Source organism: Macaca fascicularis, chromosome 3 (genome assembly GCF_037993035.2).
Source record: "Macaca fascicularis isolate 582-1 chromosome 3, T2T-MFA8v1.1".
Lineage (NCBI taxonomy): Eukaryota > Metazoa > Chordata > Mammalia > Primates > Cercopithecidae > Macaca > Macaca fascicularis.
Genome location: NC_088377.1, coordinates 42,480,647 through 42,489,900, shown reverse-complemented (window position 1 = coordinate 42,489,900; position 9,254 = coordinate 42,480,647).

The following is a 9,254-nucleotide window of genomic DNA, read 5'->3' as shown; positions in this document are numbered from 1 at the left end:
CTCCCTGGGGAATACAAGGGGACACACCCTATGGTTCATTCTTTAACTGAGTGCTGATATTGGATTGGTGGACCGCGTACCTGATGGGTGGGTGGGGTGTTCGAGGTAGGCGGGGTTGAGTTATATAAGGGCTGATGCGGCCAGATGGCGTGTCATTTGAAGACTCTCTCGGAAGAGATAGCATCTTTCTGCAACGTGCGGTCCCAGCAGAGAAAGCTTGTGATCCTTGCTCCTGGCGACATGGAGGCCGATTCACTCCACTTGGGAGGTGAGTGGCAGTTCAACCACTTTTCAAAACTCACATCTTCTCGGCCAGATGCAGCTTTTGCTGAAATCCAGCGGACTTCTCTACCTGAGAAGTCACCACTGTCATCTGAGACCCATGTCGACCTCTGTGATGGTTTGGCTCCTGTGGCAAGACAGCCTGCCCCTGGGGAGAAGCTTCCTCTCAGTAGCAGGAGACCTGCTGCGGTGGGGGCTGGGCTCCAGAATATGGGAAATACTTGCTATGTGAATGCTTCCCTGCAGTGCCTGACATACACACCACCCCTTGCCAACTACATGCTGTCCCGGGAGCACTCTCAACTTTGTCATCATCACAAGTGCTGCATGCTGTGTACCATGGAAGCTCACATGACACGGGCCCTCCACCGTCCTGGCCACGTCATCCAGCCCTCACAGGCATTGGTTGCTGGCTTCCATCGAGGCAAGCAGGAAGATGCCCATGAATTTCTGATGTTCATTGTGGATGCCATGAAAAGGGCATGCCTTCCCGGGCACAAGCAGGTAGATCATGACTCTGAGGACACCACCCTCATCCACCAGATATTTGGAGGCTGCTGGAGATCTCAAATCAAGTGTCTCCACTGCCAGGGCGTTTCGGACACCTTTGACCCTTACCTGGACATCGCCCTGGATATCCAGGCAGCTCAGAGTGTGAAGCAAGCTTTGGAACAGGTGGTGAAGCCCGAAGAACTCAATGGAGAGAATGCCTATCATTGTGGTCTTTGTCTCCAGAAGGCGCCTGCCTCCAAGACGTTCACTCTACACACTTCTGCCAAGGTCCTCATCCTTGTATTGAAGAGATTCTCCGATGTCACAGGCAACAAACTTGCCAAGAATGTGCAATACCCTGAGTGCCTTGACATGCAGCCATACATGTCTCAGCAGAACACAGGACCTCTTGTCTATGTCCTCTATGCTGTGCTGGTCCATGCTGGGTGGAGTTGTCACAACGGACATTACCTCTCTTATGTCAAAGCTCCAGGAGGCCAGTGGTATAAAATGGATGACGCCGAGGTCACTGCCTGTAGCATCGCTTCTGTCCTGAGTCAACAGGCCTATGTCCTCTTTTACATCCAGAAGAGTCAACTGGAAAGATGCAGTGAGAGTGTGTCAATAGGCAGGGAACCAGGAGCCCTTGGTGCTGAACACAAAGACAGGCGAGCAACGCAAGGAGAGCTCCAGAGAGAACCCTGCCTCCAGGTACCCGACTTGGAGGAGCACTTGGTGGAAAGAGCCACTCAGGAAAGCACCTTAGACCACTGGAAGTTCCTCCAAGAGCAACACAAAACCAAGCCTGACTTCAACGTCAGAAAAGTCGAATGTACCCTGCCTCCCAACGTGCTTGTGATTCATCCATCAAAATACAAGAGTGGGATGAACAACCGTCATCCTGAACAGCAAAGCTCCCTGCTGAACCTCTCTTCAAGGAACCTGGCACCTCAGGAGTCCATGAACACTGGCACACTCACTTCTCTGCAAGGGAGGACCAGGAGATCCAAAGGGAGGAACAAACACAGCAAGAGGGCTCTGTTTGTGTGCCAGTGATCTCAGGAAAAGTCTCCATGCAAACGCAGGAGTGCATGCGCACACACACTGACACACACACACATACACGTACACACACACGCACACCCACGAGGGGGTTCGCGCGCGCGCACACACACACCATCACCTACGCAGTCAATCCGACATAAAGTAATGAGGAGCCCAGGTGTCTGTCTACACAAGAGGGAAAACTGGATAGTGATGGCTGCGTTTCAGGATGAGCCCAGACATGGGAAACATCGAGTTTTGCAGTCGTGAGTCTTCTGAACCTGTGGAGGGATTGTCTGTGTGTTTGTGTTCACGGTAGATGTCATTCAGTGTGATTTTCTGAATATGACATATTGCGGTGTAGGGTTGCGCGTGAGGTAATTGCAGGGGACGGGGTTGACTATTTTCTCTTGGGGTGTGTTTCATTCGTCAGTTGTTGGTGAGCACCAGAAGTTGAAATTTTGCGAACGTGGGACTTCCGTGGATCCTTCTCGCTACCTTGAGTAGTGGAAACTGGAACGCATTTGAAGAGAGGAAGGGTGTTCTTCTTTGGAACCTGCCTCGCCGTTTTTACATTACTTGTTGAATGGACGTCAGGCGCCCTAGGACTTGTGCCCTTGGTGGAACCCACAGAATGCTGGAGACAGACAGACAGACACACTTGCCTATTGAATGGTGTCCATTTCCAATGAATTGAAGCAGAAAATCATCCCACTGGTATGTGAGTCATTTGGAAGTAAGTCGTATTGATAATAAAGGAAATCAAACACAGGAGCGTGTGTGTATTCAACTAAAATAAAATCAGCAAGCACTGAAATAAATCGCATTTGGTGTGCATCAAAATGGCGTCTGGGAGATTCCGGGTCAATCGTCCAGCTGCGAAAGGTGCATCTCTGAAGCACAGTCCCTGACCTGCAGTGAGACTTGTTCATCCGAGGTGGTGTTGCAGTGGAAATGATTGTGGGAAATGGCCCCTTCCTTTTGTGTATTCGCTGATTGGATTTCAGGCTCCGTTTCTCGTTCGGTACAGCGATCCAAGTTGACCAACCCGAGAGGAAAGATGTCCAGGGCATAACTCAGGGCTCCATACAACCACAGAATCTCGGGTGCAACCCTGCTCAAGCACACAAATGCGCGTATTAACAGTGTCTCTGTGTGTGACGTGTGTGCAAAGTACAGTGTGATGAGCATGACTGGCAGACAGGTGATCCATTGGGCTCACCTGAAAATCAGTTATGAGCATGAAAGAACACCGACGCCCAGGTCCCCGCTTCAGACATAACACCCACCAGCGTCTTGTGTGAAGCCACGGCATCTGGACTGCTCATGCTTCTGGGGATCATTCTCCTGAAAATGGTGGCTCCTTTCTCCCTGTGGAGCAACTCTCTACGCAGCGCTTCTTTCCTACCCCAGGACTCATTTCATCGGGCCCGGGAAGCCTTCTGATTCAACACACCAGACCCATGAAAAGGAAAGGGAAAGAAAGGAGGCCAAAGGTCACACTCTCCTCATTCCACCGTCCTCCCTAAAATCGTCCTGATTTCATGGGCCCTGAGACCGGGGATGCTTCTGTACACCTCGAGGCCTTGGCGCCTGGCCCAAATGCTATTCTCTTTCTCATTATCTGAAAAATTTTAAGAAAATCCCTAGAGCCAGGATCTTTATTCCTAGTAAGCCGAAAGTCCCAAAGAAACACCCAAATTCTGTCCCTCTTAGTTTGGGAAACAAGTCTACCTTCATCAGCATGACATTTTCCACCAAAGGTGGTAACTGCAAGTCCACCACACAATGCTTAACTGGAATTGGAGGCAACATCTCAGACGATGAAAAATACATGCAAGAATCCCTAAGACAAATGGTTTATTTTTCCCTTTCTTACTAAAACAACTGCCAGTATTAACAATGGTATGCAAATCTCTTTTAGACGCCCTGCTTTTAACTCTCTATGTTTCTTCCTGAGACAGGGACTCATTCCCATCACCCAGGCATTTACAGTGTTTAATTCTGGTTATATGCTATTCTCAAATTTACAACTATTCATTTCATCTCTCTCAAATGTTGATCTATTATCACATACGTATTAAAATATTATCTCCCATGCTGCGTGATATGTTGTTTTTATATTCATCCTTTCTTAAATGAACCAAAGGTTTTAGTTGGATTAGATTGTGATTAGTCAAGTTTTCTGATTTCATGATTTCTTAAATTGCGGTCATACGACCTCAATCACTGGAAATAGAATGTCATGAGTATTTCTCTTTACTTGCAATCATAAATTCGGGGAATGTCATCAATTGGTATGTCGGTGATTGCATGATTTCCTGAAAGTCTTTCACAGTCTAATTTGGGCACCAAGTATTTCGTCTAGGTTCAGTGCATGTTTCCAACACTTGATGCTTTATGATTTGGGTATACAGCTTCCACAAGAGCATTTCCTGCAAAGACATGTCTCGGTCCCCACTGGTAAGTCATTTCACTCGAACACAGAATCAATAGGCTGAACATGGAAAGGTTACTGCTAGAATACTTATTAGACTGCATGGATCTATTCTTTGATATTAAGGAAACAAATACACCGTGTTATTAACTGTACTTCATTGATGATTCTCAAGTCAGAAAGTACAGGTCTGACTTCCTGTCCTTCAATGCCTGAAAGGATGATCGTATCTGCCAAAAGCACATAGTTAGAAGCACATCGCAGCTCAAACACACACACACCCAGAAATATAAACAAACACAAAGAAACACTCACATGGGCATGATTCTGCATGTTTTAAGTAAACTAACGCATTTTAAGTAAACTACCACTTAAGTTTACTGTTTTAAGTAAACACCACTGTTTTAAGTAAACTAACGCCTTCCCCAGGAGTTTTAAGTGAACTCCCTGGGGAATACAAGGGGACACACCCTATGGTTCATTCTTTAACTGAGTGCTGATATTGGATTGGTGGACCGCGTACCTGATGGGTGGGTGGGGTGTTCGAGGTAGGCGGGGTTGAGTTATATAAGGGCTGATGCGGCCAGATGGCGTGTCATTTGAAGACTCTCTCGGAAGAGATAGCATCTTTCTGCAACGTGCGGTCCCAGCAGAGAAAGCTTGTGATCCTTGCTCCTGGCGACATGGAGGCCGATTCACTCCACTTGGGAGGTGAGTGGCAGTTCAACCACTTTTCAAAACTCACATCTTCTCGGCCAGATGCAGCTTTTGCTGAAATCCAGCGGACTTCTCTACCTGAGAAGTCACCACTGTCATCTGAGACCCATGTCGACCTCTGTGATGGTTTGGCTCCTGTGGCAAGACAGCCTGCCCCTGGGGAGAAGCTTCCTCTCAGTAGCAGGAGACCTGCTGCGGTGGGGGCTGGGCTCCAGAATATGGGAAATACTTGCTATGTGAATGCTTCCCTGCAGTGCCTGACATACACACCACCCCTTGCCAACTACATGCTGTCCCGGGAGCACTCTCAACTTTGTCATCATCACAAGTGCTGCATGCTGTGTACGATGGAAGCTCACATCACACGGGCCCTCCACCGTCCTGGCCACGTCATCCAGCCCTCACAGGCATTGGTTGCTGGCTTCCATCGAGGCAAGCAGGAAGATGCCCATGAATTTCTGATGTTCATTGTGGATGCCATGAAAAGGGCATGCCTTCCCGGGCACAAGCAGGTAGATCATGACTCTGAGGACACCACCCTCATCCACCAGATATTTGGAGGCTGCTGGAGATCTCAAATCAAGTGTCTCCACTGCCAGGGCGTTTCGGACACCTTTGACCCTTACCTGGACATCGCCCTGGATATCCAGGCAGCTCAGAGTGTGAAGCAAGCTTTGGAACAGGTGGTGAAGCCCGAAGAACTCAATGGAGAGAATGCCTATCATTGTGGTCTTTGTCTCCAGAAGGCGCCTGCCTCCAAGACGTTCACTCTACACACTTCTGCCAAGGTCCTCATCCTTGTATTGAAGAGATTCTCCGATGTCACAGGCAACAAACTTGCCAAGAATGTGCAATACCCTGAGTGCCTTGACATGCAGCCATACATGTCTCAGCAGAACACAGGACCTCTTGTCTATGTCCTCTATGCTGTGCTGGTCCATGCTGGGTGGAGTTGTCACAACGGACATTACCTCTCTTATGTCAAAGCTCCAGGAGGCCAGTGGTATAAAATGGATGACGCCGAGGTCACTGCCTGTAGCATCGCTTCTGTCCTGAGTCAACAGGCCTATGTCCTCTTTTACATCCAGAAGAGTCAACTGGAAAGATGCAGTGAGAGTGTGTCAATAGGCAGGGAACCAGGAGCCCTTGGTGCTGAACACAAAGACAGGCGAGCAACGCAAGGAGAGCTCCAGAGAGAACCCTGCCTCCAGGTACCCGACTTGGAGGAGCACTTGGTGGAAAGAGCCACTCAGGAAAGCACCTTAGACCACTGGAAGTTCCTCCAAGAGCAACACAAAACCAAGCCTGACTTCAACGTCAGAAAAGTCGAATGTACCCTGCCTCCCAACGTGCTTGTGATTCATCCATCAAAATACAAGAGTGGGATGAACAACCGTCATCCTGAACAGCAAAGCTCCCTGCTGAACCTCTCTTCAAGGAACCTGGCACCTCAGGAGTCCATGAACACTGGCACACTCACTTCTCTGCAAGGGAGGACCAGGAGATCCAAAGGGAGGAACAAACACAGCAAGAGGGCTCTGTTTGTGTGCCAGTGATCTCAGGAAAAGTCTCCATGCAAACGCAGGAGTGCATGCGCACACACACTGACACACACACACATACACGTACACACACACGCACACCCACGAGGGGGTTCGCGCGCGCGCACACACACACCATCACCTACGCAGTCAATCCGACATAAAGTAATGAGGAGCCCAGGTGTCTGTCTACACAAGAGGGAAAACTGGATAGTGATGGCTGCGTTTCAGGATGAGCCCAGACATGGGAAACATCGAGTTTTGCAGTCGTGAGTCTTCTGAACCTGTGGAGGGATTGTCTGTGTGTTTGTGTTCACGGTAGATGTCATTCAGTGTGATTTTCTGAATATGACATATTGCGGTGTAGGGTTGCGCGTGAGGTAATTGCAGGGGACGGGGTTGACTATTTTCTCTTGGGGTGTGTTTCATTCGTCAGTTGTTGGTGAGCACCAGAAGTTGAAATTTTGCGAACGTGGGACTTCCGTGGATCCTTCTCGCTACCTTGAGTAGTGGAAACTGGAACGCATTTGAAGAGAGGAAGGGTGTTCTTCTTTGGAACCTGCCTCGCCGTTTTTACATTACTTGTTGAATGGACGTCAGGCGCCCTAGGACTTGTGCCCTTGGTGGAACCCACAGAATGCTGGAGACAGACAGACAGACACACTTGCCTATTGAATGGTGTCCATTTCCAATGAATTGAAGCAGAAAATCATCCCACTGGTATGTGAGTCATTTGGAAGTAAGTCGTATTGATAATAAAGGAAATCAAACACAGGAGCGTGTGTGTATTCAACTAAAATAAAATCAGCAAGCACTGAAATAAATCGCATTTGGTGTGCATCAAAATGGCGTCTGGGAGATTCCGGGTCAATCGTCCAGCTGCGAAAGGTGCATCTCTGAAGCACAGTCCCTGACCTGCAGTGAGACTTGTTCATCCGAGGTGGTGTTGCAGTGGAAATGATTGTGGGAAATGGCCCCTTCCTTTTGTGTATTCGCTGATTGGATTTCAGGCTCCGTTTCTCGTTCGGTACAGCGATCCAAGTTGACCAACCCGAGAGGAAAGATGTCCAGGGCATAACTCAGGGCTCCATACAACCACAGAATCTCGGGTGCAACCCTGCTCAAGCACACAAATGCGCGTATTAACAGTGTCTCTGTGTGTGACGTGTGTGCAAAGTACAGTGTGATGAGCATGACTGGCAGACAGGTGATCCATTGGGCTCACCTGAAAATCAGTTATGAGCATGAAAGAACACCGACGCCCAGGTCCCCGCTTCAGACATAACACCCACCAGCGTCTTGTGTGAAGCCACGGCATCTGGACTGCTCATGCTTCTGGGGATCATTCTCCTGAAAATGGTGGCTCCTTTCTCCCTGTGGAGCAACTCTCTACGCAGCGCTTCTTTCCTACCCCAGGACTCATTTCATCGGGCCCGGGAAGCCTTCTGATTCAACACACCAGACCCATGAAAAGGAAAGGGAAAGAAAGGAGGCCAAAGGTCACACTCTCCTCATTCCACCGTCCTCCCTAAAATCGTCCTGATTTCATGGGCCCTGAGACCGGGGATGCTTCTGTACACCTCGAGGCCTTGGCGCCTGGCCCAAATGCTATTCTCTTTCTCATTATCTGAAAAATTTTAAGAAAATCCCTAGAGCCAGGATCTTTATTCCTAGTAAGCCGAAAGTCCCAAAGAAACACCCAAATTCTGTCCCTCTTAGTTTGGGAAACAAGTCTACCTTCATCAGCATGACATTTTCCACCAAAGGTGGTAACTGCAAGTCCACCACACAATGCTTAACTGGAATTGGAGGCAACATCTCAGACGATGAAAAATACATGCAAGAATCCCTAAGACAAATGGTTTATTTTTCCCTTTCTTACTAAAACAACTGCCAGTATTAACAATGGTATGCAAATCTCTTTTAGACGCCCTGCTTTTAACTCTCTATGTTTCTTCCTGAGACAGGGACTCATTCCCATCACCCAGGCATTTACAGTGTTTAATTCTGGTTATATGCTATTCTCAAATTTACAACTATTCATTTCATCTCTCTCAAATGTTGATCTATTATCACATACGTATTAAAATATTATCTCCCATGCTGCGTGATATGTTGTTTTTATATTCATCCTTTCTTAAATGAACCAAAGGTTTTAGTTGGATTAGATTGTGATTAGTCAAGTTTTCTGATTTCATGATTTCTTAAATTGCGGTCATACGACCTCAATCACTGGAAATAGAATGTCATGAGTATTTCTCTTTACTTGCAATCATAAATTCGGGGAATGTCATCAATTGGTATGTCGGTGATTGCATGATTTCCTGAAAGTCTTTCACAGTCTAATTTGGGCACCAAGTATTTCGTCTAGGTTCAGTGCATGTTTCCAACACTTGATGCTTTATGATTTGGGTATACAGCTTCCACAAGAGCATTTCCTGCAAAGACATGTCTCGGTCCCCACTGGTAAGTCATTTCACTCGAACACAGAATCAATAGGCTGAACATGGAAAGGTTACTGCTAGAATACTTATTAGACTGCATGGATCTATTCTTTGATATTAAGGAAACAAATACACCGTGTTATTAACTGTACTTCATTGATGATTCTCAAGTCAGAAAGTACAGGTCTGACTTCCTGTCCTTCAATGCCTGAAAGGATGATCGTATCTGCCAAAAGCACATAGTTAGAAGCACATCGCAGCTCAAACACACACACACCCAGAAATATAAACAAACAC